Source organism: Alnus glutinosa, chromosome 5 (genome assembly GCF_958979055.1).
Source record: "Alnus glutinosa chromosome 5, dhAlnGlut1.1, whole genome shotgun sequence".
Lineage (NCBI taxonomy): Eukaryota > Viridiplantae > Streptophyta > Magnoliopsida > Fagales > Betulaceae > Alnus > Alnus glutinosa.
This window is the reverse complement of record NC_084890.1, coordinates 25,568,329-25,587,073: the sequence shown is the minus strand read 5'-3', so window position 1 is coordinate 25,587,073 and position 18,745 is coordinate 25,568,329. Positions and strand designations below refer to the sequence as shown.

General features: G+C 36.8%; 1 protein-coding gene and 2 long non-coding RNA genes across 4 annotated transcripts in view; all 3 read left to right on the top strand.

Annotated features, from left to right (window-relative positions):
• LOC133868424 (F-box/FBD/LRR-repeat protein At1g51370-like) overlaps positions 1–18,745 on the top strand; it is an 83,408-nt gene that overhangs the window by 36,237 nt on the left and 28,426 nt on the right. The gene's annotated exons all lie outside the window — the stretch shown is intronic.
• Positions 5,578–9,379, top strand: LOC133869456 (uncharacterized). The gene is made up of 3 exons (XR_009900453.1): positions 5,578–5,790; positions 5,921–5,988; positions 9,244–9,379. It is a non-coding gene; the product is annotated as an uncharacterized LOC133869456 (long non-coding RNA).
• Positions 12,964–14,046, top strand: LOC133869455 (uncharacterized). Its single transcript, XR_009900452.1, has 2 exons — positions 12,964–13,240; positions 13,627–14,046. It is a non-coding gene; the product is annotated as an uncharacterized LOC133869455 (long non-coding RNA).

The following is an 18,745-nucleotide window of genomic DNA, read 5'->3' as shown; positions in this document are numbered from 1 at the left end:
TTGACCTATTTAATTTAATTAAATAAGTCTAATTAAAATTTGCTTACATAATTTTATACTTATCCCTGAGCCACCCCTCAAACCCAATCTCTCGGAACACAAATAGAAAAGTATATAATTTTATACTTTTTCAATTATTTTTATATTTTTATCTAAGAAAATATAAAAATAAGGAAAAACTTTACTTAAACCTCTTGAACTTTTATCACATTTGTCATTTCATTTCTAAATTTCAAAAACTTTTAATTTAGTGTATCCATCTTTTCAATTCCACTATTCCGTTAAGATTTTCTGTTAAATCCTGTCAAAATTTCTAGAATACTCATTTTTTTTTAAATTATAATTCTTTTTTTCAAAGATTCGGACGTGAGTATTTTTATAAATTTCGTTAAATCCTGATCAACTTCTAAATTCTTACAGTTTTTTTTTTCATAAAAAAATGATGGTTCTTTATAAATTTTGACATTCGTCAATTAAGACTTAACAGAAAATCTTAATGAATGGGTGGAATTGAAAATAATTGAAAGATAAATATACTAAATTGAAAGTTTTTTAATTTTAAGAAGTTGTAAATGTGACGAAAGTTCAAGAGTGAAGTGAATTTTTTATTTTACGAATGCTATTTGTTGAAGAAGACAATTTGTGTTTGGTTACAGTCCCTTCTCCATTCTTGTCCATAGCACGAATATTTTTTACCCACTCTTTTTCCCAAGTCATTCTAACCTAGTGATTCACTCTTCTCCACTCTTCACACTTCATAGCACGTTGTCGCCTCTTCCTCTCCCTCTCCACTGCTCTTCTCTTCTCTTCTTCTTGCTTCTTCTCTTTTTCTGAATCTCCGATCGACGCCCACGCCCACGCCCACTCGCCCAGTGCCACGCCCACGCCGACGACGCCCAGTGCCCACGTGAAAGTTTCTCTCGGTCTGTTTGCAGATTTGTTTGAGATTTTCGTAGAGGAAATATTTGCAGATTTCGATTAGTATTTTGAAAATTTTGTGAGTGGGTTTTATGTGATTTTACTTTAACATTGTCTCTTTGTGTTTTTCTTTAGCAGCGCAGCTACGTTTCATTGGACAACTAGCCTAGTTCGTCTACCACATTTGCTGCAAGTATTTTCTGGTCATTTCTATATCTAAATTGTCAACTTATTGTATCGAGATTTTTGAGAATCCCTTGTTTTGGGTTATAATTTGCTGTAATCTTTTTTGTTTGTTTCTTCTTTTTTTCTGCAAATGATTCACAAAATTTAGATCATTGTTTTTCTTCGATACTGTTTGAATCATATATGGTATAATAAAGGTTGAATCCGCACCAATATTAGTTGGAATTAATTCCTCAAAAAGGAAAAAACGACACCCATTCATACTTGTCCATAGCACGAATATTTTTTACCCACTCTTTTTCCCAAGTCATTCCAGATAACTCCCCCGTTTATACTACTCCACCCTTTTTACCATCATGTGCTTGTCCTTTGTGACCCTTCTTCACTCCATTAGGTCTTTGAACAGCATGTACTGGTTTAGTGGCTCTAAGCCAAGGATGAAGAGCACGTCGGATGGACAAACAACAACTTTGGTTGCTAGGAGAATTCATAGAGGTGCTAGAATAAGCGGTTTCGGGAAGAGGAGGGTTGTGGATAGTGATATGCAAGCGGTAGCTGTCGGTGACCCTCCATTTGAAGCAAGGGTCGTTGGTGTACATGTTCCGGCAGAACTGGTTGCTTCCGACGACAATCTGCCTGAAGAAGTGGATTATGCCGAGGATTCTCTGTTGGCCGAAGAAGTTGGCCCGATTGAGGGAGCTGGCGATGATTTGCGTGCAGCAGAAACTATTTGGCCAATTCGGACAATGCCAGAGACGATGTTGGTGCTGAAAGTTCTGCTCTTCCCATGGAATCAGTTTCAGCGGCATTGAGTTCCTCCGATTGGGAAAATTTTAAAGGCACATCCACTGATGACATTAATGGAGTTGGAGTTGGAGTTGGATTTGAAGGATGCTCGAAAGATTCGTTATGCAAGGTCTCTTCATGTGGAAGAAAAAGATTTTATTGTTTCGTATTGCCTATTGCAAATCTGCAGTATGAAGTGATAGGAGAGACAGATGGAGGAGAACTCTGATGCGGAGATAAAGATCTTGGTGGAGGATGAGTTGACAGCTTCTGACTAGTATGTGCCCTACTTTTGTTGAATAATGTGCTTGATAATATTTTGGTCTTTTAGATTTTATATTGGATATTGGTTTGTCTATAATTGTCATTTGTTTAAATGGTTATCTGAATTGTTTTATCCTATTGTACTTTTGTTTTAAAAGAAAGTGAGATGTTGATCATGACAACACCAAGATAATTAGTAATTTAATTTGATCAGATGTACTGTTGTTGTTGGGTGTGTTTGTTTCTCTTGTTAAAATACATTGATTCATTTTCTACTTCTTCCTCTTCAATTCGATGTTTGGTATGATTGTTTTGATCTACTGATAAGAATATGCAGAGAGAATTAAGTACTTGCCTTGAACCTAAAATTTGTTTGGTTTTTCTGATTTTTAAGCTTTTTGTGGGTGGTTTATTTTACTAAAGTTATGAGTGCTGCTGATCAAAATCACTTTGGATAGTAGAATGAGACGTTGTCTTTCCAGTTTGCAAGTAGCTGGAAATTTGGATATTATGTAAGACCTTCCAGCAGTAGTTTAAATACATCAATTCAGCTGTAGTGATCTCTCCTTCTTTGCTTAAAAATGTTCTCTGTCATCTTATGTATATCATACTTTTGTCTTTTGTTCTTATAAAGCTCTCTTGGCATGCATAACTAGTTAATTTGAAGCATATATGGGCTACATTTAAAAATTAGCAGGATGAATTTTACTTAGTTGATTGAAGTTGGCTGAATCAAAAAATGTGTCTGTTGATGGGGAGTTGGATGAGCTGGCAACCCTTGGCCATTTTCTATTATGTTCATTTATGGGTTTGGGAAGATCTGATTACTAGTGGACGTAATATGTTGCATGTTAATGTTAATGGGCGCATTACTTGCTTTGGGGGCGTTTAATGATGATTTACCAAAGATGTAGTCTCATTTTGGATAGGGGATCATGGTCCTATTTAAGTCTAACATGATTTTTTTTTATTTTTTTTGGATAACCAGTTAATTTTGGATAAGGAATTCTTCTCAAATATTGTCCTTGAAAATGTCAGCCTTGGAACTTCAGTTTTGTTGGATCCCATGCTGAGTTGTATTCTATCCCTCAAATTTTCCAAACATCCTCCATGCAGGTTCAGAATGTGACCACTAGATACATAATGAAATGTGACGATGACACCTTCGTTAGGGTGGACACTGTCCTAAAATAAATTGAGGGCATCTCTCCTAATACGTCCCTTTATATGGGCAATCTCAACCTCTTGCATCGCCCTCTCCGAAGTGGAAAATGGGCAGTCACATATGAGGTATGTTAGTGGGGTTGCATTTGTGTAAATTTGAACGTGTTGCCTGCTATGGTTTACAATTCTATTTGAACTTGGTACTGTCTCTTGGGTTTTTGATTTCTCCAAGAGCTCCTTTCATCAATCAGATAATTTTGGAAGTCTGATACATTTGATTGCTTTGGAAGTAGGATCATAAAAGGGAAGAGAAATAATTTCTTCTCATCGTATAAGTAGGATTATATTAGAGCTGTTTCATTCTCTTTGCATTGTTCCTGTATCTGAAGGAATCCTGTAATGTAACAGGAGTGGCTAGAAGAAGTATATCCTCCTTATGCCAATGGGTTCGGATATATAATTTCCAGTGATATTGCTAAATATGTTGTCTCTCAACATGGTAATCGAAGCCTAAGGGTTAGTTTCATTATTTATTCAATCTGCCTTCCCTCTAGCCTGCCTCCTCAGCAGGTTATGACTGAAAAATGCTGTTTGTTTTTTGTGGCAGCTCTTCAAGATGGAGGATGTAAGCATGGGAATGTGGGTTGAGCAATTTAACGGTTCCATGGCGGCCGTCCAGTACTCCCACAACTGGAAATTTTGTCAGTATGGGTGCATGGAAAACATTTTCACTGCACATTATCAATCCCTAAGGCAGATGATCTGTCTTTGGGACAAATTGGCGAGGGGTCGGGCTCAGTGCTGCAACTTTAGATGACAATGAGCTGCTTGGGTGCTGATTTTTTGTCCATTTAGGTTAGTGGATCAAAATATGGACTCATGGATGAATTGTGAGAATCGGTTTGTCATAGTGATTTTTGTACCCATAATGTGGCAAATTGGACGGCGACATCTAACTGCATTCTCACTCTATCTTTTAGCTCTGTTCATTTCTTTCCTGTTTTGGAAAGGAAATCTCTTCCTCTTTTTTAGTTCCATAATGTTTTGGTTTTCTCTATAGTACTTAAAAAATAAAAGAGAGGAAAAAGACAATTATGGCCATGAGATAGTTTATCAGTTAAAGTCCTTAGCATGATGGGGCAAGGACGCCATTTCGTTTGCCTTAATCATAGGGAGAACTAAACAAGCGGATAATAACACAACGAATTGATGATCTCATGGATCGAGTCTATTCTGTATTAATTAATTATCTACACATTTGCATAAAGTCTCTCAAGAAATGAAGGGGAATATGATTTTTAAAGGAAAAACAATACCCATTATGGGCAAGTCAATGGCTATAACCTACAATCTTCAAAGCTAAGTATAATTGTTTAAGTTGAAAAAAGGGACGGAGACCTTGACAATTGACAATTGACAAGATATTGTTTGGGTAGCAAATTTAGCTGAGTAAATTGGAGTAAATTTTTGACACTATATGCGAATTTAAAATAAATTTAACACGAAATTAATAAGTTTAGATAAAAAAAATTTGACCTATTTAATTTAATTAAATAAGTCTAATTAAAATTTGCTTACATAATTTTATACTTATCCCTGAGCCACCCCTCAAACCCAATCTCTCGGAACACAAATAGAAAAGTATATAATTTTATACTTTTTCAATTATTTTTATATTTTTATCTAAGAAAATATAAAAATAAGGAAAAACTTTACTTAACCCTCTTGAACTTTTATCACATTTGTCATTTCATTTCTAAATTTCAAAATCTTTTAATTTAGTGTATCCATCTTTTCAATTCCACTATTCCGTTAAGATTTTCTGTTAAATCCTGTCAAAATTTCTAGAATACTCATTTTTTTTTTAAAATTATAATTTTTTTTTCAAAGATTCGGACGTGAGTATTTTTATGAATTTCGTTAAATCCTGATCAACTTCTAAATTCTTACAATTTTTTTTTTCATAAAAAAAATGATGGTTCTTTATAAATTTTGACATTCGTCAATTAAGACTTAACAGAAAATCTTAATGAATGGGTGGAATTGAAAATAATTGAAAGATAAATATACTAAATTGAAAGTTTTTTAATTTTAAGAAGTTGTAAATGTGACGAAAGTTCAAGAGTGAAGTGAATTTTTCATTTTTATTTTATTTTATTTTATGAATGCTATTTGGTGAAGAAGACAATTCGTGTTTGGTTACAGGCCCTTCTCCATTCTTGTCCATAGCACGAATATTTTTTACCCACTCTTTTTCCCAAGTCATTCTAACCTAGTGATTCACTCTTCTCCACTCTTCACACTTCATAGCACGCCGTCGCTTCTTCCTCTCCCTCTCCACTGTGCTTCTCTTCTCTTCTTCTTGCTTCTTCTCTTTTTCTGAATCTCCGATCGACGCCCACGCCCACGCCCACTCGCCCAGTGCCACGTCCACACCGACGACGCCCAGTGCCCACGTGAAAGTTTCTCTCGGTTTGTTTGCAGATTTGTTTGAGATTTTCGTAGAGGAAATATTTGCAGATTTCGATTAGTATTTTGAAAATTTTGTGAGTGGGTTTTATGTGATTTTACTTTAACATTGTCTCTTTGTGTTTTTCTTTAGCAGCGCAGCTACGTTTCATTGGACAACTAGCCTAGTTCGTCTACCACATTTGCTGCAAGTATTTTCTGGTCATTTCTATATCTAAATTGTCAACTTATTGTATCGAGATTTTTGAGAATCCCTTGTTTTGGGTTATAATTTGCTGTAATCTTTTTTGTTTGTTTCTTCTTTTTTTCTGCAAATGATTCACAAAATTTAGATCATTTGTTTTTCTTCGATACTGTTTGAATCATATATGGTATAATAAAGGTTGAATCCGCACCAATATTAGTTGGAATTAATTCCTCAAAAAGGAAAAACGACACCCATTCATACTTGTCCATAGCACGAATATTTTTTACCCACTCTTTTTCCCAAGTCATTCCAGATAACTCCCCCGTTTATACTACTCCACCCTTTTTACCATCATGTGCTTGTCCTTTGTGACCCTTCCTCACTCCATTAGGTCTTTGAACAGCATGTACTAGTTTAGTGGCTCTAAGCCAAGGATGAAGAGCACGTCGGATGGACAAACAACAACTTTGGTCGCTAGGAGAATTCATAGCGGTGCTAGAATAAGCGGTTTCGGGAAGAGGATGGTTGTGGATAGTGATCTGCAAGCGGTAGCTGTCGGTGACCCTCCATTTGAAGCAAGGGTCGTTGGTGTACATGTTCCGGCAGAACTGGTTGCTTCCGACGACAATCTGCCTGAAGAAGTGGATTATGCCGAGGATTCTCTGTTGGCCGAAGAAGTTGGCCCGATTGAGGGAGCTGGCGATGATTTGCGTGCAGCAGAAACTATTTGGCCAATTCGGACAATGCCAGAGACGATGTTGTTGCTGAAAGTTCTGCTCTTCCCATGGAATCAGTTTCAGCGGCATTGAGTTCCTCCGATTGGGAAAATTTTAAAGGCACATCCACTGATGACATTAATGGAGTTGGAGTTGGAGTAGGATTTGAAGGATGCTCGAAAGATTTGTTATGCAAGGTCTCTTCATGTGGAAGAAAAAGATTTTATTGTTTCGTATTGCCTATTGCAAATCTGCAGTATGAAGTGATAGGAGAGACAAAGATGGAGGAGAACTCTGATGCGGAGATAAAGTATAACACCTCAAAAAAATTTAGCATTTCTATATGAGAACCCAAAGAAAATTGTTATAATATTAAGTAGTAATATAAAAGATTAAAAGGGTTTTTGTTTAATAATTAGGTGTTTTATAAGATTTCTGTATTACTGAATAGGTTTAAAAAAAAAAAAAAAAAAAAAAAAAAAAAAAAAATGTGTGTCAAAGAAACTACATGTGGCCTAAACGTGTCTCAAATTCTCTCTTCTCTTTGACACCTTTTGAACATGCATTATTGTTTTAGACACGTACACCCTCCTCTCTTTTCTTTCACTCCTCTTTTCTTCTTCCTCCTTTTCTTTCACTCGACGGAAACAAGAGTGAGAGGAGAGACAGAGATCTTTTGAGAGATGAGATTGAGAGGGAGGCAAAGAGAGCGATCGAGAGAGAGATCGGGAGAGTGAGAGATGAAACCGAGAGAGAGGGAGAGCTGGAGACCCGGAGAGAGATCCAGTGGCGATCGACGCCGGTAGAGACCGAAGGAGAGGAAGATCGGACCCGATCTTCCGGTGGATGTCGCCGGTGAGGCAAAGGGACCCGATTTCCGGCAAGCCCGTGACCCGTAGCCGCCAGACCCGAGAGAGAGAACCCGAGCGGTTCATGAACCCGTGAGGACCCGATCCTCCATGGGTCACCGGAGGCGCGATTCCGGCGATTCCAGTGGCGATTCCGGTGAACCCGTAACCCAAGGACCCGAGGAAGAGAACCGAAGGTGACCCGATTCAGGAAGACCCGAGAACCCGCGAGACCCAACCCGATCCTTCATCCGGTGATTTTTTTTCCCCGGCAGAATCAATGGCGAATTTCGGTGGATTTGCTAAGAAAATCCTCGGGGTAATTTCTTGAAAACCCGTTTGATTATTTTGGGTAAAGATTATGGTTGATAATTAGGTTTGGTTGGATGATGGTTAATGATTTTTGGGGGTTCTCTATTGATTGGTTAAAAATTCGGTATTGATAAGTGATGGGGTATTTTTTTGTAGTTGATCAGTTGTGTGGGTATTTTTCCTATTTGGCTGAATTTGGGTTCTTTGAGGTTGCTGTGATGATGGGTTATTTGGGGTTTTGATTTCCGAGATTGATTTTGTTGGGTTTTGTGGTGTTTGGCTAGCAAACCGAATGGGTATAATGAATTACTATTTAAATTTTGAGGTTTGGACTATGGGTTAATCTATGGAGTTCGGTTTGAGGAATGGGTGTCTTGATTTCTATGCATGACCGAATAAACATAGTGAATGGAGGCTGAAACTGTTGAGTTTGGCGTTTTTTTTTTTTCAGTGTTAATCCTTGGATTTAATTCGTATGGTTAAAACTTGGAGTTTGATCTTGTGTTTTGCTATTTTTGGACATAGAATTAATTATGTGTGTGAGGAATGGGTTAATCTATGGAGTTCGGTTTGAGGAATGGGTGTCTTGATTTCTATGCATGACCGAATAAACATAGTGAATGGAGGCTGAAACTGTTGAGTTTGGCGTTTTTTTTTTTCAGTGTTAATCCTTGGATTTAATTCGTATGGTTAAAACTTGGAGTTTGATCTTGTGTTTTGCTATTTTTGGACATAGAATTAATTATGTGTGTGATGTTCTCTGTTGGTGAAGGTTTTGGATGGCTGAGCCGTGTGTGTGTGTGTGTGGGTGTAGGTGTGACCGCCACAGTGATATGAGGGGTAGGGTTTCCTTATTGGATCGGTGTGATTGATAGTACGTGTTAGAGGAATCCTATGTTTTGGGGTTATTATGATATAATATGTTTTAGATTATGTTAAACCCTATAGTTTGGTTAATGTGATTATGTGGAAGTGGTAATTGGTAATTGATTTTATGGTTGGGAATTTAATGAGTTCGGTTTAATATTGGTTGGTTTGGGTTACAGAGTTCTGGACTATGGATTTGATGATTTAAGAAAGTTCATTTTTGGGGATTTCTGTGAATAGGCCGAATGATTTCTTGCTTCTTTTATGTTGAAATTACTGATTATTGAGGATTTAGTTCACTAAGGTAGTGGCGTTGGTTAAATTATTCTAAATTTCAAGAGAAGTCATAAATTAATGATTTCAGATATCTGTGGTAAATTTGAGTAGAGATTTTATATTAATAGGAAGTATTTGAAGAATTATGATTACATGCTATGTAGGATATTTATATAGGATACCCTTAATTTAAGTTTTAGGCTTCAAATTTCAGAATGTTCTTCTAAGATTTATCTTTCAATTTATTTAGGTAGAAGTTCGACCTCGAAGTTGATGGCAAATCCAGGTAAGGGGACACAACTTTAAAACTCGGCGAAATTTTTAAATAAAATCTTTTCAAGAGTAAAACGTCGAGAATTTTCAAAGGACTCTTTCACTTTAATATTACTTGTTATTTTTTTTTCTTCAATTATCATGATTCTTTTATGAAATGTAATTGAACCTCCTTATGATTATATGGTAGCTCTCAAGAATGAAATAATGAATATGTTACCTGTGAATTCCATGGATGAATGAAGCTAATAATTATATGTTACATGTGCACCATATGAATGAAGAGGATGATGTAATTATGATTTTCAAAAATGATACATGTGCACCATGAGAATGAGGATGATGATGACTCTCAAAATATATGTGTTACATGTGCACTATATGAACAAGATGATGAAATTATGTTGAATATTTGTTTTATGTGCATCACACAAAGTTTTGTCCCACGGTACCATAATGCTGTGATCCGGATCTTATGATGATGATGATGATGGGTAGCGGGGCAACCACACCAAAAGTGTGGGGCTATCGGCCGGGGGGTTCTCACCTAGGGAGCTTCCTAACCCGGCAGCTCTCCCCTGTGACGACAGGATGAGCCATGGATCCTTTGGGATCGGTCCTTTGGACGAGCCCAACGTGCACCGCTCATGGTAAAAATGCGGAAGTGGTCCAGTGGTAGACAAAACTTACAAACTATGAATGATGATTGCATATGCATATTTATTATTGATGCTGATGTTTCTATATGTGAACTCTGAAAATTCTAAGTTTCTAAACTAAACTTTTTATACCACCTTGTACTATGTTGTGTTACTTACTGAGTTATCAAACTCACCCCTTGCCCCTTCAACCTTTTCAGGATGTAATAATCAGAGTCACCTTCTGGTAATGGTATAGACCTGGCTAAGAGCAATAGATGGTATCTTGGGGAACTGATGTAACCTTTGTAATGTATAATATGTTTCCCTATTGGAAATTTATGACTTTGTGAAAAGCTACTCTTTTATAGATATATATAAAATAGATGGATAAAATCTATAACTATTAGAGGTATGCTTTATGTAAATTATTTTTTATTATTTTTTATTTTTTTTAGGCTCAAGTTTGCGTTTCCCTTATTTACCAAAATGGGGGCGTGACATAAAGATCTTGGTGGAGGATGAGTTGACAGCTTCTAACTAGTATGTGCCCTACTTTTGTTGAATAATGTGCTTGATGATATTTTGGTCTTTTAGATTTTATATTGGATATTGGTTTGTCAATAATTGTCATTTGTTTAAATGGTTATCTGAATTGTTTTATCCTATTGTACTTTTGTTTTAAAAGAAAGTGAGATGTTGATCATGACAACACCAAGATAATTAGTAATTTAATTTGATCAGATGTACTGTTGTTGTTGGGTGTGTTTGTTTCTCTTGTTAAAATACATTGATTCATTTTCTTCTTCTTCCTCTTCAATTCAATGTTTGGTATGATTGTTTTGATCTACTGATAAGAATATGCAGAGAGAATTAAGTACTTGCCTTGAACCTAAAATTTGTTTGGTTTTTCTGATTTTTAAGCTTTTTGTGGGTGGTTTATTTTACTAAAGTTATGAGTGCTGCTGATCAAAATCACTTTGGATAGTAGAATGAGACGTTGTCTTTCTAGTTTGCAAGTAGAATGAATTTTACTTAGTTGATAGAAGTTGGCTGAATCAAAAAATGTGTCTGTTGATGGGGAGTTGGTTGAGCTGGCAACCCTTGGACATTTTCTATTATGTTCATTTATGGGTTTGGGAAGATCTGATTACTAGTGGACGTAATATGTTGCATGTTAATGTTAATGGGCGCATTACTTGCTTTGGGGACGTTTAATGATGATTTACCAAAGCTGTAGTCTCATTTTGGATAGGGGATCATGGTCCTATCTAAGTCTAACATGAATTTTTTTTTTTTTTGGATAAGGAATTCTTCTCAAATATTGTCCTTGAAAATGTCAGCCTTGGAACTTCAGTTTTGTTGGATCCCATAATGCTAGAAATCATATTTTTTTATTAATGCTATTTAGTCGACTGTTATATGTTTGCCATATTATTTGATAATATAACATTCAAAATTAAGCCATTGGATCATCATTTATAAAAACAAAAAAAATAAATAAAAAAATGAAGGGGTAATTTTCATATCACGTCATCTCAATGGTTGCAACGTTGATCGATTGATTCAATTTGCAATCGATATGCAAGTTCAAAAGCTTGACATCAACCTGTTAGAGCACTAGCAGCAGATTTTATATAGATCTAATGGTACATTTATAAGTAATGCTAGAAATCATATTTTTTGATTAATACTATTTAGTCGACTGTTATATGGCTGCCATATAATTTGATAATATAACATTCAAAATTAAGCCATTGGATCATCATTTATAAAAACAAAAATAAAAAAAATGAAGGGGTAATTTTCATATCACGTCATCTCAATGGTTGTGACGTTGATTGATTGATTCAATTTGCAATTGATATGCAAGTTCAAAAGCTTGACATCAACCTGTTAGAGCACTAGCAGCAGATTTTATATAGATCTAATGATACATTTATAAAGTAATGCTAGAAATCATATTTTTTTATTAATGCTATTTAGTTGACTGTTATATGGTTGTCATATAATTTGATAACATCACATTCAAAAGTAAGCCATTGGATCATCATTTATAAAAACAAAAATAAAAAAAAATGAAGGGGTAATTTTCATATCACATCATCTCAATGGTTGCTACGTTGATCGATTGATTCAATTTGCAATTGATATGCAAGTTCAAAAGCTTGACATCAACCTGTTAGAGCACTAGCAGTAGATTTTATATAGATCTAATGGTACATTTAAAAAGTAATGCTAGAAATCATATTTTTTTATTAATGCTATTTGGTCAACTGTTATATGGTAGCCATATAATTTGATAATATAATGCTTCCCAATACGTTGGGAAGCACTGTTGCTTCCCAAGGGTAATTATCTAAAATAGGGTAACTGTTGTGGCTTGATTTTTTTGTGACTTTTTTCAAAGCTTTCCTATTTTAAGGAATAGGACTACTTATAGGGCATCTGCTACTAGTGCTCTTAGACAATCATTTGTCAAACTTGTATCATGAGCTCTATAAATTTCCATATTGGGTATTTGCTCAAGCAAGGAAACAATCAAAGATAAAACATTTGTCTTTGAATTTTTGTGGCCCGAGTATTTTAGCAAATTTCAATGGCTTGAACTCCCTTTCATCCCTCTCATTGAAAAAAAACAAATTTAAATCAAGTTTAAATCAATACAATATTCATATACAATATATCAATTTCAAGTGAAATGGAGACAATCTGTACCCATAAAATCACCAATTTCAATTACATAAGTAACATAAGTTTCAACAAATCGAAAATTAAAATCAATCTTGATAGAATCGAAAAATAAAGAGAAAATAAAAATAAAAAATAAAAAACCGATGAGGAAAAAGAGAATAAGACAAATAAAGCATATTAACAAGACACTTAGAGAAGCAAAAGGACCAAAAAAGTGATAAGGTGTTTGGAAATTATTATTTGTAATCAACTAAATAGACTAATTAACTAGCAATTACTATATGATATCAAATAGAGCATCTGCATTTAAGTTGGAGATTATTATCATCTGAGCAAATCAGGAACTTGATTATATTCCGATGGCTTCTAAAATATTGAAGGAAGCCATAATTAATTACCTTCTAATGCTTTTTGCAAAGTTGACTTTGGTGCATGCAAACCATGTATATGATGAATATTCCATATATACCTGATATTGCAACTGCTAAGAGTTGAATATACCAACTTTTTTAGTTTTTATTTTTTAAATTTTTCTTTCAAGGAGTACTATAAATAGTATGCAACGTTAACACCTCAAAATAGATAGAGGAAATATGGCTGAAGGCAACAAAGTTGGTGCAATATATCTTCTCATTTTGTGTAGTAAGCTCCTACTCCTATATATATATATTCAATTTCTGTGATCTCAATTTATCTTTTCTTTTGTTAGTTTAGCTTGTACTTTTTTTTTTGTTGATTTTTTCTTTTTTTTGTATGATAATCTAGTTCCATAGATGGCATAACAATGATAAGATGTATCTCATTCACTAAGTGCAAACTTTTGCATGTAAAAAATTCTAAGAAAATGTTTGACATCCTCTAGTTTTTATTACAATTTCTTACAAACTAACGTAGTAATCCGTGCGGCACTCTCATGTTAGCCATAATCAAATTTAATCATTTTGTGGCTGACGTGATCATAAGCGTCACGTGAACTTACAAACTTACTTTCTCAAATGTTGTATTGTGTTGATGATTTTGATGAGCAGGTACAATTCCACTAAGCATGAATCCAGCAACTGTGAGGGCAATAGTATGCCCTAATGTATGCATGGACTATGCAGGGTATATGACCTGCCCATCTTCGGGTAGTAGGCAACTCAATCCGCCTTGCAATTGCTGCTATGCTCCAAAGGGTTGCACCATTTACCATGCTTCTGGAACTCCAATTTGTACTGCCACTAGGGCTTGAATAGTTGAAGGGATCGGTGGACATGATCTGATGTTAAACATGTTTTGTTGGAAGTCATGTTTGGTTTGCAACATAAAGTTATCTGTGAGTTGTTACAGAGACGCAAAGATCATTGTACTGTCGTATTATCTTTTTGTATTTGTTTTGCCTATATGAACCAACCCTTTAGCGGTTTGTATTTAGCTTGTTCAATAAAGTTTTAGCCTTTTGTGCTTTATGTGTGCACTCATGTTAATTCAATGTGTTTTCTTTTGTCTTTTTCATTTATTTTTATTTTTTTCTGATTTTTTTTGCTGTCTCAATTTCTGTAACATTTTCTCTAAAACCTGGCTCAAGAATGTTTGAGCACATTCAGTTAAGGCGAGGCCTAACATGTGATTTTTTTTTTTTTAATGAATAAATAAATCAATTTCATTCAAACTAAACCAAAATACAAACTTAGACAAGGATACAAAATAACCATATATAGAAACACAAAACCCCAAAACAAAACCGAAAAGTACATCAGCACATTAAAATTTGGGGAAAGTACACTTTACCCCCCTTATATATCCACCTATTGGCAATTTGATGCCCAATGTTTAAAAATTGGTAAATGACCCCCCTAACGTTTACCACTTGTCTCAATTTAGACCTTCCGTCCACTTAGTCCTGCAAAAGTGACGGATAGAGGGTCACGTGTAACACACATGACCACTTAAAAGCCGAAGTTCCAAAATTGCCCTCAATGTTCAAAACGGTGAGTTTCACTGGGCCACTCAACTCCATTTTCTCTTTTCCTTTTTTACACGTGGTGACCTCCCTGACGACCAAGTTAGAGTCGCCATTGAAGCAACTCTAGCTTCTCAAGAACAACCGGATTCCAAACCAGGGGGAGCAGAGGTGAGCAAAGTAAAGAGACAGCGCCGCCACTTTAAAACGTCTTCCACCTCCGTCGTACAGAAGTTTGGGCAAAAGAAAACCGAGTTTTACTGTGTAGGACTTACGGGGTGAGAGTGTTGTGTTAGTGAGTGGTGGTTATTATTTTTTTTGGTGTCATTTTTTTCCTAGGGAAATTTCAAAATTTGTTTTTCATCATTGTAAAACCTATGAATTTGAAAATGAGAAGCTCGTCGTCATCGTCCTATGTAAATGAGAGGAGGCCTGACCATGTTGATGACAAAGTCAGAAAAAAGGAAATGAGAAAGGGTATTGATCTTGCTACTACACTCGAACGTATAGAGAAATTTGGAAAGCATGGATAGATTTGCTCAGCTATTGGTGCATGGTGAGAACTAAGAAGGATGTGGAAGATTGAAGAAAACATGCTTCTTGCATAAACTGACGGTGTCCCAGATAAAAGAAAACATGCTCCTAAGTTTCTTGGCCATCTCGTTCATTTGCACGTTCATTCTCCTCCTTTTCCTCAAGTTACTCCTTACAAAAATGGTGACAGCTTACTTCTCTACTGCACCGCGGCCATGTTCTCAAACTTGAACTCAGTTTAATCTTCTCTTTCAAAGAAAAAGAAAAGCAAAATAAAAACGAGATTATAGTTTTAGGCACTGTTAGGTTGAAATTTTTTTTTGCATATAATTTTCAGCCACCTCTCTGTTCACTGCCTCCCCCTCTACCACCGTCAAATATTGATCTCTTATTCTGCCACCTTTTTTTTTATCGTTAATTGTCCTATTGTGCAAGATAGTTGGACTACTTTTAAGACTATTATCAACATTCACCATATATGTACTTAGTGTGCTCCCATCCATATTTCAACAAAATTTCATCCCAAAAGCATTTAAATGATTGGTAATGTCAATAGGAACCAGCTATGGCATCAACTTGGATAATGTTGATGAGTTTTGGAGTACACATATAGGATAAATATATCACGACTATTTCGGGTACGTATCAATGATGTGCTGAAGAATATATCACGACTAGTTTCATAACTCGAACCATATCAATGATGTGCTGAAGAATATCCACATGCATCTGCTTTTCTTTGGGATTTCAAATACATGCCCAAGAGAGAGATACCCAAGAAGTCACCACCATTCAAAAGGATCCACTTTACTATAACACACAGTGGATTTGGACTCCACGCTCGAAGGAAGACACGCATCCCGATTTCCGTATCGGAAAGGTTCGGGTACGTATTTCCACGTTGTAGACGGGTAAAGTTTACAGAAACATGTACCCATTGTTTGTGTTGTCTAATTCAGGGGAGAAGAAGATGGGTGAGATGAAAATCGCTATAAAATTTGCACCATATAAAGCCGCTTGGAATGGGCCGGCAAGAGATGTTGAGAAACACGGCCGTGAAGATTGTATCCATCTTGAGCTCCAAAGGCAACGTTATTTCTAAAGGTTGATGGGGCTCTGTTCACCTCTGTTTTAGAACATGAAAACAGAGGTGAATAGAGGAGCTTGTCCAGGTGAAAGGAAAAAAAAAAGCAAAAAAAAACTTCTGTTCTCTTTCATTTATAATAGTTTACACTCAGTATTTTTGGCCATGCATTTTTGTGGGGATTCTAATTACTCTATTGATTTAATATCGGGTTCGAATCCGAGCGTCTTGGTTACGGAGAAGGCGCTGAAGCTACTGGAAAATGGAAATGGTGTCATCTTGCGCGCAAAGAAGGGCGGTCGGTGATGTGCGAGGACGTGGCGTGCGTGGCGGCGATCATGAACAAGGTTCTAAAGGTATCGAGGGCGGCGACGAAACACGCTGACTCATTCACAACGTGCGTATAATGATAATTTGATGAACAATCTGATATGTGGAGGGGCGGCTCGGGTCGGGGTCGTAGGCACGCTGCAGAAACCGAGTCAGAGGATGTAGCCTCTCGAGGACCCAAACACGGGAGACCCGATTGGAACGTTCCAGGAGGATGGCAAAGCTAGAGCTTAGGAGAGAAGAACGTGAAGATGGTCCCAGGTGTGAAACTCACTGGTTTTAAACAGGGGTATTTTTGGAAAGCTGAGCTTTAAGTGGTCATGTGCGTTGCACGTGACCTCTTTTCCGTCTCTTTGGACGGATTAAGTAGACCGAAGGTTTTAAGTGTCAAAGTTGGTTATATTAAGGGGGTCATTTACCAATTTTTAAACATTGGGCGTCAAATTGCCAATAGGTGGATACATCAGGGGGGTAAAGTGTACTTTCCCCTTAAAATTTAAATTCAAGTTTTGATAAAGATCGAAGTTCTCCCTACACCTATTAAAACTAAAATATCCGTAGTATTTTGTTAGGTTTTTTTTTTTTTTTTTTAAAATCAAATTCAATTGTTCATCCTCAAATTTTTACTCCCTATGCATCGTTTCCTGCTATGGCTGCTCTCCCTCAGGGAATCTGGTTGCAGCCACCACAGATGGGTTGCGTACCTAGGTCACCGTTCCAGCCATACCCTACTGCTTTTCCTGATTCTCAACCTCCTGGTGTTACTCCTGTGGAATTGCACTAGCAATATATGTGCCTTCTGCTGCTTCTGGTCATTTGCTAGCAGGAGCTTTGTGTTACGTGCCCTATTATTATTTAAGTAAAATTAGCACTTCGAGGGGCTAGTCCTCCACACTCAAGTACTCGGCTCAGATGTTTTAACACTTCCAGGTTTAACTCATAAACACACGGTAATATGATTAACCACCCAAAAGATATCCTTCATTTCCACTTCTCTGGTTTAAATCATGTAGCACAACAAAGCAATCAGGAACTGCCAGTAATGGCCGAACCCACTACATAACCCACTAAGATTAACTGACCCACTGACCTACTAAGTTAACTCTCTACAACCCACTTAGCACGTTCCAGAACACCCTGGAACTGTATTAAGAAATTAAAGGTAATACAGGAAATTACAACAAGACCTATACAGATAAACACAATGACTCTAACACCCTTCTGTAGCTGGTGTCCACATCCGATCATGTTCCTGTAGGAGAACCACATGGCAGCCCTACAAAGGTACCTTGAGCCCTGGTATCAAGGTACCCTTGTCCGAACCACACACCCAGCTCCCTCAGTCGGATGCATAACACAGTCCCTTCCATCAAAGGACCTTACCCACAAGGTCCGGAAATCTCCCCTGAAGTTCTTCAAGATCCTCCCATGTCGCATCTTCTTCCGTAGCTCCAGCCCATTGGATGAGCAACTCCGCACCAGCACGGTTCCCTTTTTTCATCAATCTCCTGGTAAGTATCTTCTCTGGTTCAACTGTTAGGGTCCCTTCTTGGGTTAGGACCGGTAGGGTCACCAAGGGAATGGTTCGTGTTCCAAGTTGTTTTTTTAGGAGAGAAACATGGAATACAGGGTAGATTTGTGAATTATGGGGTAGATCCAACTTGTAGGCGACCTGTCAAATTCTCTGAAGGACCTGAAACGGTCCATAATACCGTGGGGAGAGCTTTAGATTAAGTCAGATAGACACCGACATCTGTTTGTAAGGTTGGAGACGGAGATAAACCCAATCTCCGATTTCAAACTCACGGGAAGTGTGATGTCTGTCAGCGTAGACTTTCATCCTATCTTGCACATCCTGTAAGTTCTCCCTGATCAAGGAGAGAATGAACTCTCTTGTCTTTAGGGTTTCCTCAACTGCCAGAACACTAGTAGTTCCAGGTTCATAGGGTAAAAGTTGTGGAGGAGGATACCCGTAAACCCCCTCAAAAGGGGTGAGTTTTGTAGAAGAGTGTTCTAAGGTATTGTAAGACCATTCGGCCAGTGAAAGCCATTTTAGCCAATCCTTCGGTCGGTCACCTGTAAAACTCCTAAGATACCCTTCCAACCCTTTGTTCATAATCTCTGTCTGCCCATCTGTCCGTGGGTGGTAAGTCAAACTCAAGAGGAGATCGATACCACTTAGACGGAATAGATCCTTCCAAAAGTTGCTTGTAAAGATTCTATCTCTGTCACTGACTATGGATTTGGGTAATCCATG